The sequence below is a fragment of the Pinus tabuliformis genome, chromosome 7, assembly GCF_031772625.1.
Source record: "Pinus tabuliformis cultivar Carrire ecotype Pingquan chromosome 7, CPIR1, whole genome shotgun sequence".
In the NCBI taxonomy this organism is placed as follows: Eukaryota; Viridiplantae; Streptophyta; class Pinopsida; order Pinales; family Pinaceae; genus Pinus; species Pinus tabuliformis.
In genome coordinates this window covers 1352235030-1352262601 of record NC_142293.1, presented here as the reverse complement: position 1 = coordinate 1352262601, position 27572 = coordinate 1352235030, and the positions used below count along the sequence as shown (strand labels likewise).

Here is a 27572-nt window from a genome sequence, read left to right as displayed (position 1 = left end):
GAAAGGCAGATGCCTTGCTTGCAATAAGACCCTTCAGTCCCCAATGCAGCCCACCCTTCTTCTTCCACCCCTTCCTTATCTGCCCTCTCCCCCCTCTCTCATCCCCCGCTCCCTTCTTCATCCAATCCCTTCTCTATCCTATCCCCTCCCGAAATCCCACCCCCGGAATCCTCCTCCCCTCCTTTGATCCAAACAAATGCCACTGAATCCTCTCTTCCCTTGATTATCTCCTCTCAAACTTCCCTTGATCCACCTCCTATCAGACAAACCAGGAGCTCCTCCAAAGATCATGGAGCTGCCAGTGACTCCTTTAAAAAACCTGGGCCGGGTAGGAAATCTGCAAAAAAACATAGAGATGAGAATCCTCAGAAAGATATAGCAATGGTCACCCAGAACCCCATAGAATCTTATATTCTAAGGCAATATGACAAAGAGACAATCCACAAGGACCAAGGGGGGCGAGCACCTCCCTGTACCCCACATTCTTAATGATGAAGTTTTTGTCTTGGAATAGTAGGGTATTAAGGCACCCCTCCAAAGTCGCATCCCTAAGAGATCTTATTCATTGCGAGAAACCAGAAACTTTTTTGTTACAGGAAACAAAACAAAGCCAGCAGGAAATGATTGGAATTATTGAACAACAGAGGCAATACAATGATAGCATCAATGAAACAACAGGAGCCTCCGGAGAAATCGCAACTCTTTGGAATCACAACACATGGAGTCACATAACAGAAATTGTCAATCAGCATTGGATCAAAATTGTTTTAAAAAACAAAGCAGACAAGCAAATAATAGTCATCTATAATATCTACGCTCCTAATCACTACAAAGAATAGGAGCGTTGTTGGGATAATCTCAAAGCCAGCATAGACGCAGAAGAAAGTTATAACATCATTTAGGGGGTGACTTCAACCTTATTCTCCATTCCAATGAGAAAAGAGGAGGTAGTTTCTCCACTGATCCCTACAGAACTCATTTAGAAAATATTATGCAAAATCATGATCTCATCGATGTAGCTCCAAAAAATCGAAGGTATACTTGGAGCAATCGTAGGTTGGGCAAAGGCAACATTATGGAAAGGCTTGACAGAATCTTAATCAATATTACACTTCTCTCCTCCTTCTCTGTGGGGTATGCCACCATCCTTCCTTTCTCAGCCTTTGACCATTATCCTATAAATCTTACTCTGGAAACCCACTGTTCTCTTGGACCCATTCATTTTAAGTACAGTTGCCTATGGAACTGCATTCCAGCAGTCAAAGAGGTCGTTCAAAACACATGGCGCTAGCATGTTGAAGGGTCCCCTGGCTTCATTTGGGAAACCAAGCAGGGTTTAAAGGAATGGGCAAAGATTTGCTATAAGGAGCCCGAGAAATCAAAAAGGAGATCAAAAGCAAACTAGATTGCATTTATAAAATAATAAAAGATCACGGCCTCTCCCAAGAGACCAAAGGACAAGAAAGCGATCTTTATTTACAGCTATGTCGGGCAAACAGAGAAGAGGAACTTAAGTGGAGGATAAAGTCGCAACAGCTTTGGCTGCAAGGAGGAGATAAGAATTCAGCCTTTTTTTCATAAGTATACCATCGCTCGAAAAATAAGGAATAATGTAAATTTTATTACGGATGCTGAGGGCAATCGACAAAGCACACAAGATGCCATTCGAAATGTAGCCACAAATCATTACAAAGCTCTACTAACCAAAACCAAAGAAGAGGAAGACTATTCAGATCTGCTACAATATCTTCCCAGCGGGATCAACAAGGAAATGAATGACAGCTTGAACAAGGAGATTGATGAGGAAGAAATAAGAAGAACAATTTGGACCCTCCAACCTGATAAAGCTCCAGGCCCAGATGGCTTCCCCATCTACTTCTATCGAGCTCATTGGGGAATTATAAAAAAATATTTAACCAAAATGCTCAAATGGATCCAGCGCAAAGGTAAAATTGGAGGCTACACCAATGCCACTCACCTTGCTCTCATTCCCAAAGAAAATCGACCCTCATCCTTTGCTCGATTTCGGTCCATCTCCCTTTGCAACTCCTCTTACAAAATCCTGACCAAAATCCTTGCTTCCCGCCTTAAATCCCTCCTCCCTTCACTCATTTCTAAAAACCAAGGGGGGTTCTTGGCCAATAGTCAAATTTCTTATTCTATCCTCCTCGTCCAAGAAGCTATTCACTCGAGCCAATCTAGAAATAAGAAAGGGTTTATTCTTAAACTTGATTTGGCTAATGCATTTGATAAAGTAAGGCACTCCTTTCTCCTGGCTGTTCTAAAGAAGATGGGGTTTGATGTGGTCTTTTTAAACCTCATCCAAACTTGCATTTTTGGGCCCTGTATTTCCCCTCTTGTCAATGGCAGACCTGGAAATGCTTTTCAATCATCTCGAGGTCTAAGACAAGGGTGCCCTCTCTCTCCTTATCTTTTTATTTTGATCGATGAATCCTTTAGCAAAGATTTGGATTTCAATCGGAAGGTTGGCCTCATCACAGGCATTAAATTTGGGAATGGGGTTAAGAATATAAAGCACTCACGATTTGTTGATGACACTTTGCTAATTGGAGGAGCTTCCACCATAATAGCTCGGCGCTTCAAAGTTCTTTTAGATAAATATATGCGATACTCTGGTGGAATGGTTAATCAGCTAAAAAGTTGCATTTATGGATGGAATACTACAGCTCAAGTTCTTCACAATATTGCCAATACCTTTGGAGTTTCTTACAATTATGATTGGACTCATTTCACTTATTTGGGCATGCCAGTGAGTGCAGGTCCTTTAAAGGCAGAAGTTTGGGACACCGTAATTGACAAGATGGAAAGAAAAGTGCAGCAATGGAATTCCATCTGGCTCAATCCAGCTAGTCGCATCATCCTTTTAAAATCAGGTATTTCCTCTCTGCCCTTATACCAATTCACTCTCCTTCAAGCTCTGGCCTCTTTTCATCGTAAAATGGAAGTCATCCTCTGCCAATTCCTCTAGCAAGGGGGGAAAATAACAAAAAGAAGTTCAATTTGGTTAATTGGAAGCAGGTCATACAGACCCAAGACCGAGGAGGTCTTGGAATCAGATCTCCCAAATTCCTCAATCTAGCATTCGGAGGCAAGATAGCTTGGAGATTCATCACCGGCCTTTCTGCCTGGTGTAAAAGGGTGTTGGAAGTTAAATACTTAAACTTCCCAAGGCAGCATCTTCTTGACCATGACATTCCTAACAGACACTGCTCCAAAATTTGGAGACTCTGCAAAAAACTATTCCGTGTGGCAACATCAACTACTGGAGGGCCGAAAATTTCAAGTCTGCAGTGAAGGCCAAAATTCTGTAGTTGGAGGTCGAAATTGTGCTACTGGAAGAGATTCGACTAGGTTTGACTTAGACAAGGAAAGCAAATCATCCAAAAAGGTTGGACTTGGTCTTGGAGGGTATTGGTCTTGGTCTAAAGGTCTTGGAATTCGTCAATTGAAGAATCTATAAGGAAGAGAAGATATTTGCGGGTTTTCCTCTCAAGTGGAGAGGTTTTGGCCCTGACTTGCAGCCTATATTTTGTGTTCTTGTTCTTCTTGTTTTGGTAGTTGTTTGATGATACACAAACATAATAATAATAAGACAAGTTAACAAGTAAGATAAGTAAAAATACATCACAAGCAATTATCAAAGAAAGAGAAATCACTCTAATCATTGTCCTATAGATTTCTCAACAAGGATGACCTCCCAAACGAGTCGAACTTGCTTCTTATATATAGTTGTCCAGGAGGTCGAACAGGGGTCCTCTTAAAGGCCCAGGCCAACTTGTTCCAAGGAGGGCCGACTTGACATTTTGTGCACTTTGACTCAACAAAAAATTCAAAATTATTTTCTTACAAATGTCCAAATGGGACATGACTCAGGTACATTTTTCTTTGACTCAAAATAATTTCTTTTGACTGTTTTTGACTCTATAAGCATGAAGAATATCCTTTGACCAAGAATAAATATAATGATGAATATAATAAATACATCAATGATAGTTTTATATTACATTATGGAGACCGACACTAGTTACAACTTCAATAGTCCCAAGATTTGGAAATATAAGATGCTGAAAATAAAATAGTTTCTTATATCATCCTCATAAGTTTTTGAAGTAAAGGAGATTAATAGTTAAAAACTAGTATTATCATGTTATGAGGTATTAAAGTATTGGTACTCCAATACTACATTTTGAAATGTAATAAAATCATGGTTTTATTAAAGACTTTAACTAGATGAAATTAGAGCATTTGTTAAATAGTGGCGAGGATCATTAGTGTAACAGCCCAGTTTTGATCCTCAAAATGTAATGTAATGTATATTTCTGAATTAGGATGTGAAATTAACAGTATGGCCAAGGACCAAGTCATGTAAATGATGTACATTAATCTTATTAATAAAAAATACATTGTTGAATGCCAGACAAAGGGGGCTAAAACAATGGGGTGATATGATTCCACGAGAGAGGCATGAAAGGGGGCTAGGAGCCCTAAAACAAGTATTAATGCTAAATATCATATTATATTCCAAAACAAGAGTCAAATGAGCATTTTATCCTAGGTTGGGAAAAAGGTTTGACTGCCAAGTGGCAAGTTCAAAGCATGCATACTTAAACCTTGTGTTTGGGGAATTTGGGGATCTTTTTGAGTCTTGACCATCACCTGTACCATCACTCTAGCTCAGGGGAGTTGCAAGAGGACTAGCACCAAGCCTGTAATGGGGGCTAAATTATAATTCTGTTGGGAAAGTTGACACTGACAATCCTTGTAAATCCCCCAGCATTAATTTTTTCCTGGACAGCCCATGCTGGAGCCCAAAAAGGGATGTGATAGCCCGAGGGACTGCATTACAAAGAAGGGGATCCACCCTTTGGATTCTGTAGACTAAAGGAGGAAAGAAAGTTGGTGATTGGGACGGTTGCATGAGTGAATAGACTGAGAAATTAAAGGGAATTGGACTAAGACAGTACTTGTTTGTCCTTGTGGACTCATAGCCTCAGTGCGAGGGTGGCCTGTTGCAGAAAGATTTGGTGCAACAATGCCTACAGCTGGGAGGAATGTTCTATGTCAGCAGCCAGTTGGTGTAATCTTTCTTTAAAGATAAGTGTTCCAAATTTTTGGCTTGATTATACTGTTTATGCTGATTATAATATTTATATATGTGTTGAATCACTATTATTTTAAGAATAGATGTGTATTTACTATTTCATGTCTTTCTATGTTTCTATGAGTTATCATGACTTTGCATGTCATTTTGCATGTAGATAAGCATTATTTCACAGAGCAATTTATTTATGGCATTAGAGTGCTGAATTAATGAGTGAATAGAAAGGAAATTGGAGAAAATTCCCAACGTCCCACCATCCCAGTAGGCACATGGGTGATTGGATACATTACAATTAGGCAAGTATAACCACCACATTAATGCAATAAAAGGAGATCCCTGGCATTGTATAGTATACAACGACTCCTTGAATGATAAAAGAATTCTTCTTATCTTTCATCTCTTGTTTATATCTTAGAAACTCCAACACAAGGAAACCATACAAAATAAGAGACTCCTCCAGCAGATAACGTAGAAGAATGTAGCATTTATCAAATTCAAAAAGTAAATATCTTTGCTACACTTAGTGGGGAAGCTGTTACACTGACCAGAAAGACTATAAATCAGAATTCTCAATAGATTCAATCACAAAATTGAATACCAGAGTGGAATTAAAACGGAAACCACCATGTGCCAAATACAATTAATATGATTCCAAGAAAATAGCTTAGCAAATAGAACAAAATGAAAATTTTGGCAACATCAAATTCCTTAGTCTTTTTCAAAAGTAACTATTTGTTTCTCGCATATGTAACTTTGATCTGTTCTCAATGATTGAAGACAGACATGTGAATCTTAGACTCGCTAGTGCATATTAACATTTAGTTAGCCTAATGTATATGTCTAGTAGGAGTCCACGTATACTTATAACAAGAATCAAGCCGTTACCAGGCTAATATTCTGTGGTTATTAATAAAATCATCTGATGGCCAAATGGCAAAATTTATCGATAATGCACAAAAACAAGGAAAGCGTTCCTGGCCCTCTAAGTAGCAAAATAAATCTGATTCAAATTAAATTGCCAAGAGATATAAATAATCAAACTACATGATAATATAACATATGTGTCTGTGCAGACATGGGATAGGTTAAATCCCAGATATTCATTGCGAAAAAAGTCATCAATAAGTTCGCAAAGTACCATCTATGGAGGGTCCAACTGGATAAATCTATAAAATCATGATGGCTTTTGCTCACTGGGTAATTATTTGGCAGACAAAATGATGGAAGATAAGTTCATATCTGCCAGAAAAATAAATCAAGTTAAATGAAGATCAGAGGATAACTCATAACTATCCTCGAAAGAACAAAGCCATGAACACATCCTTTCTTTTAGTGTCGTATTCAAAAAAAACACCACTTCTACATTTAATCTCTTTGGATGTCTTGTGCCTACTTTTTGCAATTTTCCAAGTCTCTCTGTTGTTTGAGTACACAAAAAACAGGTTTTATAAAACAACTTAAGGAAAACAGTTGTAGACAAGGTGCCTATATCTGGCAAACTAATTGCCATGGTATTTATTTGAGATTAAATTAAACGGTGCACAGGAAAAATAATTAGAACTTTAGAGAATTTGTTAGTTGTGGTTATGCCAAATTCACATAGTTGCAAATGATCTCCATTCCTCAAATGTATTATTTGATGTAAAATGTAGTTAACTTGATAGAACCCAATAAGGGGAAAAACTAGATGAAACTGACCAGCAAGTAGTTAGGACTTGGATCATGAGTCTAGAGTAATGAATCAAGATTTCAACATCTTGTACAGAACGTTGTTTCAAAATCCTATTGGGTTAACTGAGACCCTTCAATGGGCATGTATGCTGTTGAGAAATTTTCCCATTCTTCTTTCTACTGAGAATGTCAATCACTTGCAGGATTTTCGAACTGCGGCGTGTTGAAAGAGTATGTTGGGACTTTGAAAATCGGTAATTCTGATCCCAAAAGGTTGTGTCTCTGTCATCAGGGCACTGGTTCGTTGAGGGGCTGTTAAGCCATCTTACTGCCTGACACATGTAGCATGAATATCAAAGGGATTAGGCCACGTGCAAGTCTCAGCCTCCCGCGGCATAATAGATACTCCTCGGACCCGGCACATAATCCAAAAGAAGCCCACTCTTTGCAGAGCAGCCCCTCTGGAAATATTTCTTAAACCACCCCCAAAAAAGATAAAAAATTATGGATCCAGCTATGAGTAGGACTTGGTCTGGTTCTATTGTAATACTAACGAGATAGCACTTAGCAACCAGTGACCATCACTTCTATCCTAGTATCTCCATTAGTTGCACACAACGGAGGCTTGCCAAATGTAAAAGACAGGAACTTAGGTATGAAGAGCCAAACTTCAATTCTGAATATAGACTTCATACCAAGTGTGCCAAATTACACTATATCTAACAGGCAATCACAACGGCATCATATACCCATTATGAGAATATAAACAGCTAAAGGCACACATTGAAGCCTCAACTAAATACACACACCCCCATCCTTGAAATCATAACAAAACGTAAGTATAAATCAAAGGCAGTAACAGCATTCGTTTCTTACAATAAATTCCAGATGCATATGTAGAGTTACCTTCATTGTAGGTGGCCATTGGGTACCTCAATCTCAGCAATGGAACGACTCCCAAACACCAAACTTATTATAAGCAAACGCATACAGTGAATCAAATCCGTCAATTCAACGCCCTACTAATGATTTCTGCAACATACCGAGAAACCATTTTTACGAATTCAGGTCTCGACGCTGTGTAAAAGAACGCAAGAACCCAATTTAAAACCAAAGCCCGGACGACCCAAATTCAACAAGAAACCAATTTAAGAATCCAGGCCTTGCCCCTTTATAAATGTCGCGAACCCAATTCAAAACTAGGCCCATCCGACCCAAATTCGATGGATTCCAAGTAGCTTACCGGAAATTCCAGCTCCCCGGTCATCTTGAGCGAGAAAGTGCTCACTCAAATGCCCTCAGAGGCAACCCTGCTCGGCCTACGGTCACATGGGATGAGATTTATATCGGGCTCGGAAGGATCTGTGGTTAATAGACCCCTGGCGCTGTTTAAGCTGTTGTGGGTATCTGAATGTTGAATAATATTTGCCTGCCTGTACTCTTTGAGCTTGTTGTCCCACCGAAATTTTACAACACCGCGAAGAATTTTTATGACTCCGTCGATGCATAGACAATTCTTATTGACTATCGGGGATTGGAGGCATCAAATTACTGACACGTGTGAATGCCCCGAAATTCGTGTGGAGTAGTTGGCGTTTTCAGATTTGTTTGTGATTCAATTTAATGTGGAATGATCTCTGACTATTTCCCACGGTTGGAATCAGATGTCTTTGTTTGGAATTTACTCCAATTGTTTAATTGGACCACACACTGCCTCGGTCTTGACATAACCGGGGCGACTTGCTTCCAAATTTATAAGGCGTTCATTGTGAAAATCTGGCATTTCCTTCGGTTTAGAAATTAGGGATCTCGTCGAAACTATCGTAGGGAGTGTTTGCCCACGAATGTTTTTCAAAATGGAACCCGTTGCACGACCCATGGAATAAGGGAAAGAAAATACCAACGAACCTGGTTCCTGTAGTGAGGTTAACAACCATGAAGAATCTTTCGTCACACCACAACGAATATAATATATCTACTTATTCCAGGGGCGCTGGTTGTGTACAGGATGTGGGATATATCTTTATTCCAAGCCGTTGGTTGTGTACACGCAATAGAATACAGGGCAGAGATATGGGTCCTCAATGTCTGAATTATGATATGCATCACAATGCTTAATTTTCTTTCAGAACACTGTTTAAAAAAGAAATTTATTTTTAGAATATTGGATTACCCTTGCTTTGGAGTCTAATTATTTCTTAGTTTTTTTAAGTTTTTATTATATATTTATGTGAATTTAACTAAAGGTTTATATCAAAAAAAACTTTTGAACCAAATTACATATAATTTTACAAGTTAACGCATTTCAAATTACGTATTGTGGTTTATCATTACGACATAAATGGATAGCTTAAATAGAGGACTAATATATATTAGAGATGCAACCATGTGTCCTAAGAGTCAAAATATTTTATTAAATTATTAATCTATTATTTAATTATAAAAATGCAACAGTTATCCCAATCGTCACATTATTTTATTAAATTATTTAATTATCATTTAATCAAAAAAAACTTAAAACGAAAAAATAAAAATGAATAAAAGAAAAGCCATTAAGTTTATACTTTGTTGTACAATGATAATTAAAATTAGACTTGGATTTTGAATTACAAATATCTTGTATTTTGTTTTAGAGCTTGCTTTGTCTATTAGTATGGTTCCTTATCTAAATACATTTTTTTTTCCTTACTTGAATAGAAAAACACAAGAGCTTTCTTAGTGGTAAGATGTAAAGATAAACAATCATTAGTATATCTAATTAAGATTTTCATGGCTTAATATTTGTTTCTTTCATAACTTCAACAATGGTAGTGCTTGAGAGTAGCAAAGAAGTTATTTTAATTGTTAAATTGCAAGAGCAACTTCAATGCATAGAAGTTTATGTAAAACTAGAAAGATGAGATATGAATCAAAGTTTTTGTTCTCCATAGATGAGAAACAATTGATAGTGACAAATATTTCAATAATGGACAATTCTAAAGGTCAATTCCTATTTTAAAGAAATTAAGATTAAAGAGAAGAAACATGAGGGTGTGATTATATGGTCATGATTATGAATGGACAATTTCGAAGGTCAATTCCCATTTAGAGAAATTAAGATTAAAGGGAAGAAACATGAGGGTGTGATTATATGGTCCTGATTATGATTAGCTTATAATATAAATAGTTAAATTTTGAAATCTAACCTTGGATTTAATGAGGTAGATCAACATTAAATAATAAATTTAAAACATGGTCATCAAATATATCTCTTGTATATGTAAAAATTGTTCATGGTGTTATTCACATAGTTTGATATTTACATGAATAACAAGCATGTGATGTTGTTGTTTTTTTTCGACATCTCAAATATTTTTAGTCAAGTTCATCAATTTTAGGAGACTTGTTCCTCTATGTAAGCAAAATTATGAAGGAATATGAATCCCAATACTTTTATTATGCCAACAAGCACTTTTTACACCTTAGTATGAGAGAGATGTGTAATTCCTTCCATGCTCAATACATATTTTTCCCCTAGTTCGACAGGGAAAGTTGGAATAATTCCATGCAATCTAAAAGAAAAATGGATGGTTGAGTCGATCCAATGAAAGAAGCGCTTGATTAAGAACCCAAAGCAAAAGTATTAGTGGGTTCCAACTTCATTACGACAAGAAAGGTCGATGCGCTGAACCTGTCGTTCTCTTTTTTATCACGGGGTTCCCTTTAATTAAAGTTGACATGTGGTGTGTGTGTGTGTGTGTGTGTGTGTGTGTGTGTGTGTATGTCGGTTTAAGTAAAATATTCATATATCAACTTTATAGAGAGAGGGGGGCACAAAGAGGGAAAAACATATTATTTAGTTGATAGGTGCTTTTTTACATCTAGTGTGAGGGAGACATATAATTCCTTTAATTCTTAGCATAGTGTGAGGGAGACATGTAATTCCTTTAATTCTTAGCATGGAGTGGACATGTGACATTTGAAAAAAATATAATATCAATCATAAATAAGATATTCCAATATCAACTTTATGTGTGTGTGTAAAGCAATTGAAAGTAAAAAAAAATCCAATTATGTTAAAAGACACTTTCTATGTATTAAGGAGATGTGTAATTCCTTCTATGTTCAACATGAAGTTGACTTGTAACATTTAAAAAGAACAAAAAAATATATTTTTATCTCAGTCATAAATAGAATATTTCAATATTCACCTCAAGTAAAATAATTTAATGCAATTTTTTATAGAGAGAGAAAAAATTACCTTTCCAATGTCAAATACCTTTTGCTTCCTAGTATAAGTTGTGTAATTTCTTTAATGCTTAATATGGAGTAATCATGTGACATTAAAAAAATAATAAAAATATTCCAATGTAGGTCATAAATAAAATATTTCAAATATCCAGATTAAGTAAAATATTCAATCTCAACTTTGACGATGCGCACATTCACACACACATATAAAGCAATTTTTCCATTGGGTTTATCTTTGATGGTTGGAAGGAATGATTGGTTTCCTTTTCACTTATGTTCAATTCCCCCAAATGACATGTCGAATTTATATGAAGTATATTGTTGTAATAGTTTTACTTATTGAGCTAGTACCACATTTTTATAGCATAATATAATGGAGGTGTATATTTTATTTATGGGAAATATTTTATTTATAATAAACATACTAAGGTATAGAAAACATCTCTCTCTCTCTCTCTCTCTCTCTCTACAGAAAAGGAGGATGTGCTTCTTTGTAAGAGGTAACAAGTTCAATTCTAGAGGGTGGTAGAGTATGTACACCTTCGTAGACATATAGACTTTATTTATATGTATACCTTGAGTGGCCCTAATGGTTAAGAGATCGTGCTTCCTTGTAAGAGGTCGTAGGTTTAAATCTAGAGCTGGGTAGAGTGTACACTTTCATCAACTTTAGCAATCAAATTGATGCATAGAGGTGTCCCTTGTCCCATAAACAAGGTGGTCTCATACACCAAATTGGTGTCTGGCTTGTCCATGACCTTAAAATAATAATAATAATAATAATTATTATTATTATTATGAGAGAGAGTTTTTAGTTCTTTCTACTTCTCATTATGAGGGAGATATGTAATTCCTTCAATGTTTAATATGAAGTTGACACATGACATTTAAGAAAAAATAATAACCAAAAAATCAAACATTTCACTACCCAAGTTAAACTTTCTTTCTCTCTCTCTTTAATGTGAGCCATAAATAAAACATTTCACTACCCAAGTTAAGCTCTCTTTCTCTCTCTGTGTGTTTAATGTGAACCATAAATAAAACATTTCACTACCCAAGTTAAGCTCTCTTTCTCTATATATATAGAGAATATGTATCAAATCATTTCAATAGAGACTTTGTGTAATTCTTTTAGACTTTGACACATGGCACACATATATAAAGAAATAAGATAGATCCATCTTAACTTCATATATATCATGCACCAAGACCTCAATATATCTATCATGCACCAAAACCTCAATATGAAAAATTGAAAAAAAATTTACAATCTTAAAAAATTTAATCCTTATTAACACATGATAAATCTTAAATTAAAATAAATTTATATTATTTTACCAAAAAAATAACATAATAAATAAGGAATTCAAATAATAACTTACTTAAGGATTCAAACCATCACCAATTAAAATGATATTTAGTATTTACTCACTTATTCATTGATATAAGAGAATCATTGTTCGTGCACCCCAAGCATAAACGAGAACCATGAATTTTGAATAACCCAGAGTTATAAGTCATAATGGAATACCTTGAACTCAAAAGTATAATGAATTCTAGTCATAAGAATAAAAAAAGAGAAGCAATCATTCAGAAATCAACTCATCAATGGATGGTAAACCATTTGCAGGGAAGGTAGTTTCTCCAATCTAACCGGATAAAGGTCCATATTTACTTTTGGAAAATGGAAGGAAGGAAATAAAACAACAAAAAGTCAAGGAACTAGAGGTTCATATTTACTTTTTGAAAATGAAAGGAAGGAAATAAAACAACAAAAAGTCAAGGAGCTACTAATCATAACCAACCAATCGAAGAATAATCCATACTAAGCACTTACGTTGGTCGACGTTTCTTTGATGGTACATCAAATAGAAACATGAACACGTGCAAGGCAAGAAGGATGATAGTGATATCTAAAATTTACAAAATTGCTTTTAAAGTGTGGTCTGGGATAAGGCACCAACTATTGTGCAAAAACCAAAGCAAACACCATACTTGTGGCCTTAGCACATGAAGAAGGTGTAAATGGTATTATCAGCATTGAAGTGGATTTGAAACTAGTTGTGGTGGATTTGAAACTAGTTGTGGAATGTATGGGTATATTGGTTTTTAGATTCTACTAAAATAATTTTACTACAATTATCTTCATCATGTCTTCTAGGAACACCAAGAAGAGGAGATAGACATATTGTCCAAGCAAGCATATAGTGGAGATATGGGTACATTAGTTTTGAAATTCTACCAAGATGGGTAGAGGAAGTCTTGCCATAGAGGTTTATCGTACTATAACAAGATAGTGATGATATTTTAAGCTTAAAGATAATAGAAAATAATTTTTTGGGATTTTGCAATTCAAATGTAATGGTTTGGAGATTACTTGGTTGAAGTATTTATGCACTTAACTGATATTTGTAATTATTTTGAATCTTTTTATATGTTAGGGATTAGGAGGCATTTAATTCTCTTTAGATGATTTATGAGAACAAACATGATTTTTGGTGTGTATATATATGAACACCCCATGGATTGCCTAATAGGCCACATGCAATCTTTTTATTTCCATCAATGAAAAGGATTATTAATTTTTCTTATAATTCATATATGTTCACAAAGTTGGTAGTAATACAAAGTTACAATCAAATAAGAAATTCAAAGGATTGCATATGAGCAAATGGTCCTCGAAAGGATTGTGTTGGTTAAGTCATGTGAGTATAAGAATACATGCATGTTATATGTGTATACATGTCTCATTTTTTGTGTTATGAAATCTTGCAATGCAAAAGAATAATTTTTCAATAAAAGAAAGAGACAGTGAATAATCATTCTAAATAGTTGGTGCTTCAATCACCATTCCACCACAAGAAGAGTAATGTTTATTGTCCTTCCTCCTTTATAAGTCTACAAAATACCAGCATCAAAAGAAGACAAGAATGAGGAACTACAAGACAATTCTTCCATCGTCGAGGAGTTCAATAGAGGAACCTTCATTGTTGTCAATCCATAAAGACATTGTGCATAGTAAGAGTGATTTCAAGAGAGAATGTGGGAACACACAAGAGAAGTATGTGGATGATAGTGTGGTTGAAGCTTTGAGATGCTTATTAATAGATCACGATATAGAATTGAATCTTGTGTCCCTTCTCGAAGATAAATGACCCTCCATTGATGTCTAGTACCATCATGGAAACTCCTTTCTATCTTACTTTAGCATGACCACTCCACTTGATGCTTTAATTATCACTATCCCAAATAAAAGAATATTGGATTATCAAATGTGCTTCACTTCTCTACAAACTACAATGTTAATAAACGAAGGTGCTATGTGCATGAGACCAAGACAGAGAGTTACGAGATTTAAGGAGGCTCTAGTAAAGGAGGTACTTAATGTTTAAACAACTCAATATTAAAAATATATGCATTCCAAAGTAGGGCGAAATGACAAGCACAAAAACAATCTCACCTATCAACTTAACAAAAGTGTAAGGATCGCATTAATGATGCTTAATTTTTTTTATTAAGTTCCTTGAAACACTATTTTTATCAAGGAAGAACCCCAACTAAGCTAACAAGGGGCATGATGTGTATTATGTTGTTTCTTATACTTCAATGATTACTTCACAAAGATATCCTAAAATATATATGAAATGAATCTATTGAATTTTTTGGACAAAATGATTAGCTTTATCTTATTTGCGTACTTGCGACGGAGTCACTAAATTAGAAGGTACTTAAAATGAAAGATCAAAAGATGAGGGAATTGAAAACCAAGACAGACTCAAAAGGGACTATGGTCTATAGAAATATGAATGGATTTATCATAGGCATGTTGGGTGTGGGGAAAATTAACATCCTTTGTTGAGCATGATTATCCTTATAGAGTAGATAGTTATACATATAGAGTATTACAAGGACGATGAATATAGAGAAAACTATTGTCACAATATGTTAAAGCTTAATAACCAAGTGAATCAATTGTAAAGAGATCATCCATTTAATATGTTTATTATTCTCTAGCACAACTTATATACAAATAATTTAAGAAATGGTGAATAACCATCTCCTTACCAAGGTGATAATGCCGCGATGGTCAAATTGCTTGAACAATGACATATGGCTCCTTGTTGTACGTAGAGTACCATTCAACCACATCACTAAAGTTTGTGAGTTAAAATGTCCATCCTACACAAGAACACAGTCCATAATGTGATAGCAAGGATTAATCTCATTCTCAAATGGCTAACTGAGATCCACATGAGATCAAGAATAGTAAGAACTAATATTGAGTAGAGTTTATCTTAAACTTATTAAATGTTCTTTTATCATGACTCATCCCACTAAAATACCATTTTTTATCATTGCTTATAGAGCTCTAGTTGGGAACCCAAGTCATGTGTGAATTGTAAACAACAATATTATTGACAAGACCAAGGCTAAGGAAAGTAGGACACTATGCAGCTAATTTGTAGTGAGATGCAACAACAATTAAAAAAATTTCTAAGCAACATACCAAATTGTTAATCTCCCTCGTGATATTAAGTGAGTAATATTCCACATAAGTTTCATTAGTGGTATCCACGCTTCACATAGAGGACTTAAAATTGACATCCAAAGCATCTATGGACTTAAAATGGCACTAGTTAGTTATGTGTTTAAAATGTTTAATGTTACTCACATCTATTATTTCCTCAAGCTTATTGTCCATTTCATTTTCATTTTCACAATCTACAACCTCAAACAATAACTTTGTAACACTTCATTTTTCATAGTGTGAAATCCTTTCAAGCATGTTCATGGGATTTTATGGGTTCATAGTTTTTAAAGATATTAAGAAAAAGGTAGTGTGTTTTTCTTCTTCTTCTTTATTTTTTTTAAAGAGAAAACTTGTCGAAATCATAGTGTTCAACAAGTTGAGATACTAAGGTGTACACTATTCATGTGGAGTCAATGAAGACTAGTTTTGAAATTAGACACCTTACCCTAACCTTCAATAAAGTTCTTAACAGTAAGTGAAACTTGTAGTACACTCCATTTCATAATTTATAGACAACTTCTTATTTTTTCTTAAAACAATGATTATATATATCATAAACTTGCTATGGCTTAACATGTACAACATACACTACAAACCTCAATGTAAATATGTCTAGGTTTAGAAGAAATCTTCGTCAAGTAAAAAAAAAAAATACCTTGTAATGGAGCCATGCCTACCTTACCCAAAACTCACTAGAGTATCCTTTTATAAGTTATCCTAATTATGTCAATATAAATCCACATAATAAAAAGAAACCAAAACACAATTTAAATCCTTATTTAGGCACTGGAAATAGATTTTAAATGAGTCAAAGTATTCATGAGAGTCATTAAGGTTCTCTTAATGGAAGTGTGCTACCACAAGCAGATCTTAGGGAGAGAAGTTGACAATGTCATTCATATGAGATAAAAAAATATTGGATGGTAGACAAAGAGCCCTCCAATTCCAAAACTTTCCATCCAAGAATGGTCATGGTGGAGTGAGATTCCTATTTCTATCCTCTAAGCTCCAAAACTTGTTTTCCAACCCCAGCATTAAACCCACCAAGAGATTTGTTGGATTCTTTGGCCTAAGACTTGCACTAGGTTCACCATCATTTAAACACTAAAGTTGAGCGAGTGACATTAGCCTACACTTCAGTTATTTCCTTCACACGATGACAAGGAGATTGCCTAGGCTTCTAACCTCTCCTACCATGTTACAATGATAACACCGACAATGCTCCATAGTAAGTGTCCCTACCGTAAAATTAAATGCCTTATCCAGAATGTCAATCCACTTGCTATGACTAGTGTTTGCATTATTTTGAGAGAAACCCAAATAATTGAAAGAATCAATACCCCTAGTCCTAGATATATCAATAGTCATTAACGCTCAAAGTGTGGGAGAGGATTAGTGGCAAGGCTATTGTCCTTCACTAGAAATCTCATGATGAAGTTTGGATGGAGGTCATACATGTTGGGCGTGTGTTATAGTCTTTCCACAACTAGCCACACACGCGATGTCGAGGGCTTAGAGAGGGGGTGGCCAACCCCCCCTCCCCCTTCCGGGGGGGCGGCAGCCCCCCTTGTTGGGGGGTTTGAGGGGGGTGATAACCCCCCCCTCTATGGGCTCCGGGGCAATGCCCCAAGAATTATTTTTGAACCCTATATTAGGTGGACAGACCTACCTATGGTTTTGTGCATGGGTTTCTCACATGGTTTTGGCCATGATGGTTTTTTGCACATGGTATTTTGTAGATCCGGTCAAGGGAACTATGGTTATGTTCTAATCCAGGGTTAATGGATTGGGGTTTATGAATGCTTCGACATGTATATATATGTATTGTAACATTGAAAGGAATATAATGAAAAATCAATCTGGTAGTCCCGGTTTTGGGATCTAGGGGAAAATCTCTTTGTATATATGTTTTATGTTTTATTCTCTCGGCATTGTTTATTTTCTGTTTCTTAGAATTCGTATGCAAGTAATTTATGTACATGGTTAAAACCTACAATACAAGGAATTATAGCCCCTAACATGTTGAGAGTTACAAGGATAGGGTGATGATAGAAGGGCAACTTACACCCTCCTCCCTCCCCGAAAGTTCTAATGTGATATGTGATGGGGCGTAAAGCCACCTCCTTTTTATTTGCTACCTTATTTTTATTCTTGGAATAAGTATGCAATAGTGCCTTGACCCTTCACCTATCTAGAACAATAATTTCTTTCTCCACGAGTATAGCTCCTAGTTTTCTATGACACCTATCTTATGATTAAGGGAGAATTTCATATAATAAAAGGTGATTTCCAATAATTGATGAATCAGAGGAGTTGTTCTCTAAATTATTCTTTTCACACTTTGTAAGAGCCTTACTTCAGTCCCTCGACAATGAGAATAAAGACTTTGACGAGATTACATCAACTTTGGCTTAGTTGATCAATAGTTGGAGGTCTTTATGGGATGTTAAAGACTCTAACTTGTTGTTTGTGGCATGGTGGTGGCATGCCCCAATCCCAAGCAAATGCTAACTCTTATTGTCCTTTGGGAATAAAATGAACCTTCGTACTTGCCATCCCTCGCAAGGTGTTTTAACATTTACATATATACATTGTGTTTTCAAACACATTTATTTATTGCTTTTTAAAAGAAAATATATAATTATGTAAAAAATAACTCCCATTCTTGAGAGCTACTAGTATATCCAAAAAAAAATTACATTTATTTCATCATCGAACCAAAAAACAAGACTATATAGAAGGTCCTTTTTCTAAATACACTTATCATTGTTATCGAGCGTAGAAACTTCAATCCAAAATAGTGTATTAAATAGTTTACCATTTCCATAAAAAATGCTTTAGTACAAATTAAAATCGGCATATACCTCCCTTTGACATAAACAAATTTAGAAAAAAATACTAAACTAATATGAAAACTCATTCATAAAAATTAGAAACAATGAAAAATTGGTAAATTTCTTTGAATCAATAAAAATTGTTTTACATTGGTTAGATCATTCTCCTCCTCTAAATATATAGACGAAAGATTGACACTTATTCCATAACATACTAACTTATTTGCTTAAATTATCCTCTTTTATTATTCTTTCTTAAAAATTTAATTATGAAATAGTTTTTTTACACTAAATATTTTTTTCCTTCTTTAAAATAGTTTATATTCACAAAACTACATTATTCTCTCAATTCAAATAGATCTTTTGGTTTACATAGTTATCATATGGCTACGGTGTACAAATGCCTTCTTTAGTCTTCGACACATATTTCTAAAAAAATGTTGTGGTAGATAATAATAATAAAAAAAATAAAAAAATTATAATGAATTAAGACCTACCACTAATATATCACCATATTAAAGTGTTATCACAAAATTTTTATGAGAAAAAATGTATTCTTTACCATGAATTCAGACATAGCCACTAATAAATGCATTAAAATGGATTAAAATATGATGAAAAATAATTGCATTAAAATGGATTAAAGTATGATGAAAAATAAATGCATTAAAATGGATTTAGATCATATGTGGGACACAATTCATGTAATAGCATGCTTAAGTCAGCCTATACAGAGGCATTGGATGATGTCCCTTCCACTTTTTTTTGAGTGTTGGTTTCTGACCATGTTTATAGCTTAGTGTTTGCTTTCTCTCTTTATTAACCTATTAATAAAATATACATGTAAAAGATAGTAATGATGTTAATTTCTTCCTTGGCTGTCCCAAATTGGCAATGAATTATATACACCAAATTGGCACTTGCTTTTGGAAGATCAACCCTTCTTTCATATAGATACATTTAGATATGCTAGCATGTACCATCATTTGAGTATCCACTTAAGATATCGTAACATGCACCATCATTTTGAGTACACACTTAAAGTAGGGAACAATTTAATGAATGCTTGCTTTATTATTAATAAATAATAATGTGATATGTTAATTTATTTTTAAATATGCTTTAGTGTCTCGCTTTGTTTCAGCTGTATGCATTTTGAATCGGAAGCGAAAGAAAATTGTTCATTATTAAGATTAATTGGTTATTATAACAAAAATAAAATAATTAAATTATTATTAAAATTATAATTATAATAAATATGACTAATATTATGTGTTTTCCATTTATAAAGATTTAACAAAAATAATTAATATTGTTTCTCATTTATAAAGGTTTGAATTTTTTTATGTAATTAAATATTATTAAAATTAAAATTATAATAAATATTAATAATATTATGTGTTCCTTATTTATAAAGATTTAACAAAAATAATTAATATTGTTTCTTATTTATAAAGTTTTGAACTTTTTATGTAATTAAATATTTCACTTTTTAATTTGTAGGTAAAGGTAAGATACTTTTTAAGGTTTAAGGCCCTGTAATGACAAGACTTAAAGTCATTACAATAATATATTCAATATGAATTTAACATGTTGTTTATGAGAATTGAATTTGAGAGGGGATAACATTCATTTTTCCCAACGACCCAAGAAAAACCAAATTGATAGTATTATATGCTTTTTCTTTATAAAAGTTTAATATTAAACTATTAGTACTCTAACTTTCAAATAACTTCATTTTGTTTAAGTTGTTAAAAAGAGAAATTTTTAATAGGAACTACAATAACTTAGATGTAAATTATATATATTTGAATATGTGTTGAGATCAATATTAATTAGGGTTTACTCAATAAAATGATATTATAAATAGATAAATTTAGTTGAACTCAACCTTTGGATTATGAGAAGACAACATTTTATTGCCACATTTATTCACAAATAAGACAACTTAGGTTTGTTGTCCCTTAGTATGAGCTCAACCGAAAAGGAAAAAATGACACAAACCAAAACAAAATAGTTTGCAATCATGTGAGCAATTGTTTTCAGATGATGAAAATGCTTAACAAAAGAAAAAGTAAGAGAAAGATAGAAATGGTTGTCTAGAAGTGCAGATCAAGGAATCAAATATTCCCTTAAAGGATGGAGAATAATATAAGAATATCAGGACTCCCCACTGGAGGGTGGTAGTTGTGAATGAAGACCCATTAAAAGGAATAAAGAGACTTCATCAATCCAACAACTCAAATTCCGATAAGGAGTTGTCACCTCATATGAATCATGGAAACAAAACATGAATTCTAAGTCACAATTAATCCAAGTGGAACCTCCTCTAATGGAGTGGATTGAGTGCAATTGTTTTTTGTTTTTTTGTTTTGTTTTGTTTTTTTGTTTTTGTTTTGTTTTGTTTTGTTTTTTTTTTCTTGCTTGGTTCTTAAGTAAATGAGTGCTTGCACACCTCTATTATGATTAATTGATAGATGTAAGGCAGTCCCATTTTTGGATTTTTATGAATGCCCTTGCAACATCTACAAAATCTAACCTTTGTTTTTTTTTAATGAATAAAAAATCAAGATTTTTTTCCAACGAAAAAATAGACTAGATGCAAATCAAGCTACAATGGTAAAAAAACAACACCATAAATGTAGGTGATATATGATCCTTGTTCACAAGGGCTTAGTATTAACACTCTTTCTAATAGACCCATCTAGTCCAAGTTACCAAAAGTGGATATATCCTACTTGGAAATGCAACATACTGATGAAAATCAAGGCACAATAATAAATAATGTGGTTAATCATAAGCTTCATTTTTAATCTTTGTTTATGTGTGGATTTAAGTTTGTTTTAAAAGCCAATGAATTAAATACAAAAGCATTCTTATAGGAGAAGTTATATTTTAGGGTTACTCAAAAAGTTTTTCTTTTTCTTTTTTCAAGGGAAATGATCCTCTTTAAGCTAGAGGGTGAGAGTGAGGGTCAATACAACAACATTCATAGACGAATAGTCATTACAACAATATTTATCATTATCATGTCACTTGCAAGGAATTGAACCTTGGTGGGGAAGAGAATGACTATTCTACCCAACCACACGAGATATACCCAATTGACATACTCAAAAAATATTTACACAATATTTGGGAGTGCTTCATGAGATTTGGGGTACATGGAGTATGTTCAACCCCTAAATGGTCCAAGATGGGTTGTAGCATGAAATATGGTCCAAGATGGATATGCATCCTTAAATTAGCTTGTCTAGTGGATGCTTGATCTCTATTGATTACAAGCTCAATGTTCTCACCTTTGACATTAAAGATCTCAAGACAGTTTGGTGGATGCCTTTCATTAAGGCCTCATGGAGGAGCCACTTGTTTAAAGAGCATCCTACAAAGGATATGGAGAATTATGCATCGTGGAGGAGGCATCCAAGCCGTAATTGACATGTGGCGTATTGATTTTCTATTTTGAGGATTAAAGATGCCTTGGGGATGCCTTGGACTTCAAAAATGTTCTTACAAGAGGTAGTTAAACTAGTGGAGTACATTGTTTTGTAAGATAGATGAAGTCCATGGAGATTCATGATGGAGTGGTTAGGACCTTCCTTATGTGGCTACATCACCTTCCAACTATTATTGTGCATGACATCATTGTTCGAGCATGACAATTTTACTTTATAGTGGGAATCTCAATGTGTGGCCTATACATGCTTATATAAGTTGCTTGTAAGGGCTTAAACCCACATAGTATTGTTTTCCTCCATCACCTCTCATAAAGAAAGGAAGGAGAGAGTATTTTCACGGAAAATATTCACTCACTCACTTGTTTTCACGCTTGTGATGAGATGTGACTACGTGCTCTCTCTCTCTCTCTTAGGGTGCTAGGGGTTCTTGGTCTTCCTGGAGTTTCATGGAGCATCTTAGAGTTCTATGGTTATGGTTTATCCCTTGGAGTTTGGAGACCATGATCTTAATAGAAAATCCTAGGGTGGATTTATGAAGAAGAAAAGAAGTTGATGAGATATTTCCTTAGAGCTTGCATCAAAGAGATTATTGCACTTGGATATTCTTGGTTGAGCCAGGGTTTGGTGATTTACCCTAGCTAGGGAATTTTGGATAATTGGAGTTTTTGTACTAGGCTAGAGAGAAGGTTATGGTATGTACTTGTACTTCATCTTGAGTTTATATATGAAATTTCTAGTTGTCGACATCTTGTGTCATTTTCAAATTTGAATTTCAGCTATATATGTTCGCTATGCTTTGTTATTTATAGCCATTTATGTCTCGTTGATTAGACAAGGAAAATTGTTAAGAAATTTGACATCTAAGGAAGAGTACTGTGGTTTGATTTATTGCTATTATACTATTTTAATTACTATTGTAAAAATGCATTTTTGGATTTGATTATTGTTTGATAAGTTGCCCTAAAGCGGACTAAAACTTATTTCTTTATTTGGTTTCTTTTCTCCTAGAATTGATAAGAATTTTGGTGATGTTTCATGAGAATTATTGTGATCTTCTCACTATTGTTTTATACTCTATAATTTACAACAATCCTAAATGTTGAAAATTCTAGGGCTAAGATATGGGAACTTTTCGGGAAGAAGGTCAAATTTTAGTTTTACATTAATTTATTGATTACATGAAATTTCCACATGGTATTAGAGTTTGTTATGGTTGAGACCACTCTCGAGTAGAGGGAATTTGTGTTTTTGTAGGAGTTTACTTTGGAAATGTATTTGATACAATTAAGGTCATTGGATGTGAAATGCTATGTTTCTTGAGAGAAGCACATTTGCCCTTTGAAGGGTTGTTTCTTCTTAATATTGTAGATTCTCTAGGACAGATATGCCTTTTATATATTGTTTATCTTCTAAAATGGTGTCCAATATTGGTTGGTATGTGGACAATGGAGCCTTGAGACATAAGAAATATGGAAATCTTTATTTAATGGGATTTAGGAGCAAGAGGGAGGCATGTGTGTAGAACTTGGTGATAACACCACTTGTCCTATGAGAGGAGTTGGCTATATCTCCTTCTACACACCCATAGGTGGTGTTCTTGAATTAAGTAATGTTTCATGTGTTTTTAGGCTGAAGAATATTCTTCTTTCAATGTATTGTATGGTAGATCTTCAATGTATCACTAAATTTGATACTTAGGAGATTATCTTTAGAAGATGAACCCAAATTATAGTAAAATGGGTTCATGTTGGTGGTTTTTATATATTGTTGGTAGATATGATGAAGTGTGGTGCATTCATCCATGACATTGTCAAGTTTGTGTGAATTATGGAATATATGTCTTGGTCACTTGCATTATGGAGCATTAGCTATCTCGAGGGACCTAGTAAAGGGATTACCATACTTCAAGATAAAGAAGGAAGGTGTTTGCAAAGGATGTGATACTGGTAAGCATGTCAAGACCACTTTTCCCAATAGTGAGCATAGTTCAAGAGTATTGATCTAATCCATTTATATGCATGTGAAGATATGTAATTTGTTTCACTTTTATTGAGGATTTAAATCGCAAGACCAAGATCCATTTTTTGAAAACTAAGGATGAAGTATTCAACAAGTTCATAGAATTCAAGGCCTTGGTTGAAAACTAGATAGGAAGAAATATGAAATACTATTCAGGAAAACATACCTCCACAAAGTTTGATGCTTTATGGAGGTAATAGGGATAAAAAGGGAGTTGCCCTACAACTCATTATGGAATGGGATTATTGAGATGAATAATAGGTCCATCATTGAGATTTACATATGTCTATTTCAAGGCATGGATTTTCCCACGATTTATTGAGTTGAGGCTTGTAATACACATGTGTATATCTTGAATAAGTGTCCTCATAGGATCTTGCAAGATGTGACACAAGAGGAGGAATTTATTGGTGTTAAATTAAATTTGTCTCATCTTCGTGTGTTTAGTATTCTAGTTTATATTCATGTGCCGAAGGAGAAGATGAAAAAGTTAGAACCTTTCAATAAGAGGGTTATGTTTGTTGGATATGAGAACACTTCCAAAGTTTACAAAAATTTATATTTCTACTCAAAGGAAGATCATGGTAAGTAGAAATGTGAAGTTCGATGAGAGAGCTTCCATTTCTCACCACCCTAACATGTAGTAGAGAAAGATGACTTATTTAGACATTGCAATAGGCTCATGAACAAGTATGGGCACCCACATCATTAATGTGGGTGAGTGCACCTCCTAGGTGTTGGAAAGCTAAGCCGTGGGGATTATGGTAAATTGTATTATTCAATTGACAAAGAATGTGAAGAGTCATGAGTGAACATGAAAAGCCATCAAGAGTCCTAGAGACCTTGGAAAATGAATTAACGTTCATAAAATAATGTATATATGTGTATCGTATTAATGAGGAAAAACACATGCTTATCTAAATCCTATTCTACATTTTCATGTGCCCAATAGTGGTATCAAAGCTCCAAGATTTCTTGAGAAATACAACCATGGTTTTGTAACCCTAAACTTACATGTTCTTACCATCATTATGTTTTCCTTGTGTGCCCATTCTTTGCTCTTGTGCACCTAAGAGTGAAGCTTGGTGTGGTTGCATTTTATCCTTCTTCAAATTTCATGCAAATTACATAACAACCTTGTTCCCATTCTACCATATACGTGCTCATCTATATTTATATCTTTTGTGCCCATCTATAACTTGCACCCTCATTTCTAACTAAAAGTTTCAATCCTTCTTTTGTAGTCGTGAAGAAACCTTGCAAAATATGTTGTGGGCATTCCTCGCTAAGATCAAGAAGAAACCCCCACTATGGAAGTAAATGTCCATGGGAAATTCCACCTCATACTCATCATTGATAGGAATAAAAAGATGAATCCATATGCTAGTGGCCTCATTGATGACAATGTCTTTGGTATAGACTTTGCTAATGGGCATCTTGTTGGTAGGAACCTTGTGAGTCATTGTAACAACCCTAGTTAAAAATCCATGTAATGACGTTAATAAAGCAAAATAAGACCAAGATCACGGGACACATATTCCAAGTTGAATGTTAGGAAAAACATCCTAGTGGTTGTTCATTTGGTTTATTATGGCTAAGGAAATTGGCAAAGGCAATGGAAAAGGCAAAGAGGCATTAATTGACATTTTAATTATGAAAATAAAGGAAAATAGGAGAAAAGGAAGGTGAAAGATCAAAAGTTGCATGTGAGGAGGAAATTGAAGGAAAATTAGTGGAAATTGAAGAAAATAGAGGCATCACTGATAAAAAGGTTTATGAGGACCAGTTCACAACTTTTGTTAGTTCAGTTTTGCAACTCTCTCTCTATTCTCTCTATATCCACTCATGCTCTTGCACATTCTTGGAGCACTCTAGCATTGGAGAAAGGAAAGTAAAGGGAAGCAAGTGTCAAGCAAGGAAGAGTTGGATCAAGAGGCTATAATGGGATTACTTGCAGGTATCGAATTTCATGTATGATTTCCTTGCTAGCTTGGACATGCATGGTACATGCATGTGTGTATTTGGTTCTCTTGTTGTCATTAGCATGGGATTTTTTAGTTGTGACAGTGGCTTCAACTTTGCCTTTCCATTTTCGGATAGCCATGGTGTGATGGGGTTCTTTCATTTGGTTGAGGTTTGGATTGCAAAATGGTTTTGGAACTAGGTGAGGTGGTCTTAGGAAAATTCCCAAGGGCCTAGGAATCCCTTGATTGGTTTTGGCGGGATTGCAGTAAAGCCTGGTAGTATATGTTTTTGTTTGGGCCTAGGAATCCTTTGACTAGTAATGGTGGGATTGGGGTAAAGCCTGGTTGTATAGGTAACGGTTTCAGGCCTAGGAGTCCCTTGACTAGTGTTGGTGAGATTGCAGTAAAGCTTGAGGAAGCCCTAGTTGATTTGTTGTGAGTCCCACATTCATACTTGGAATATGGCACAAGGGTGATTGGATGAAAGAAAGATATGGTTCAATCCAATCCATGGTTAGGTGGTACGTGGATGTCCATGACTTGGTTGGCTTTTGCATATGTTATTAAGAGCTATTTTCCTCTTGTATTTCATCATTATTTATACTTTTTATTATGTGGCTTTGATGGTTGTTCTATCACTGTTATTATTATGGTTATATGTTGGTTATAGACATGGTTTTCTAACATACTTTAGTTATGGATCTTATCATGTTTTGATTAGAAAATGAATGGTTAATGAATGCATGAACTAATAGATGTTATTGCAACTATTGTGACAGGGAATCAGACTTTATTGGTGATTTTCAGATAAGTATGAGACCCTATGTTCAAATATGCATTTATAACCTGTAGATTACATGTTAACAATGTGTTTGACGAAATGTCTATCATGGTCAGGTCTTGTTAGGTCAAGTTCTTGTCTAAGTTTAGCATTAGTGTCTTTCTCCTCATGTTATTCATCATTCTGGAATGTTCTATCAAGTCCTGGGCAGAAGTTTGGATCCTAGCCCCTAAAAAGTGGCTCAGATTTTGGGGTCGCATGCACAGATTTGAATAATTTAGATTGCAGTTGTTGGGACGCAGGGTTATCCATGTGACTGGAGTCTTACAGTCACTGACTTGCCTTGTTATGAAAGCGATTAGGAGTCCAATTTAGTGAAAAAATAAAGCTAGCTCAAGGTTTGGGCACTTGGAGTGGTTGTTTAGCTCCTAGGGGTCCTGTAGCTCCTGAGGAAGGTCAGTAAAATTTCAGCTTTTCGAATCCACTTCCTTAATTGTGCCTAGGAGGTTGAGTCATATCATAGTAACTTTGTCACATAATTATTGCGGTGGACCGGTGAACTTGGTTAAGTGTGGGAGGAGGGTGGTTATATGTTAGGTCCCTATAATACTAGTGATTACCCAACTACTATTGTCGTTATATCACTTATTGTTATTGTTGTGCCCCTATTGTTATTATTGTGCCCCATAGAATCCCACTATTGTTATTTTTGTGCCTTTATATTATTATTGTTAGGTCGACTTTGGTTATATTGTGACCCCTTAGACTCTTATATAGAAAGGAGGTTTTGTCATTTGAATCATCTAAGAATTGTTCATTTATGTAATGTAAAGGAGGTTGCCCCTCGAAGAGGCTTATTTTTAAGGCGTTGATCTATCTTTTTTATCTTTTTTGTGAGCTGGTTTCATAACATTTGGTATTAGAGGCTTTGGATTCTAGGATTTCGCTGCTCCAAACAGGTC

At 34.7% G+C, this 27572-nt stretch overlaps 1 long non-coding RNA gene across 1 annotated transcript; it reads right to left on the bottom strand.

Annotated features, from left to right (window-relative positions):
• Positions 1-6256: 6256 nt before the first annotated feature.
• Positions 6257-8667, bottom strand: LOC149252568 (uncharacterized). The gene is made up of 3 exons (XR_016266078.1): positions 8037-8667; positions 7700-7825; positions 6257-6361 (listed from the first exon to the last, which is right to left on the bottom strand). It is a non-coding gene; the product is annotated as an uncharacterized LOC149252568 (long non-coding RNA).
• Between the last annotated feature and the right edge of the window lie 18905 nt (positions 8668-27572).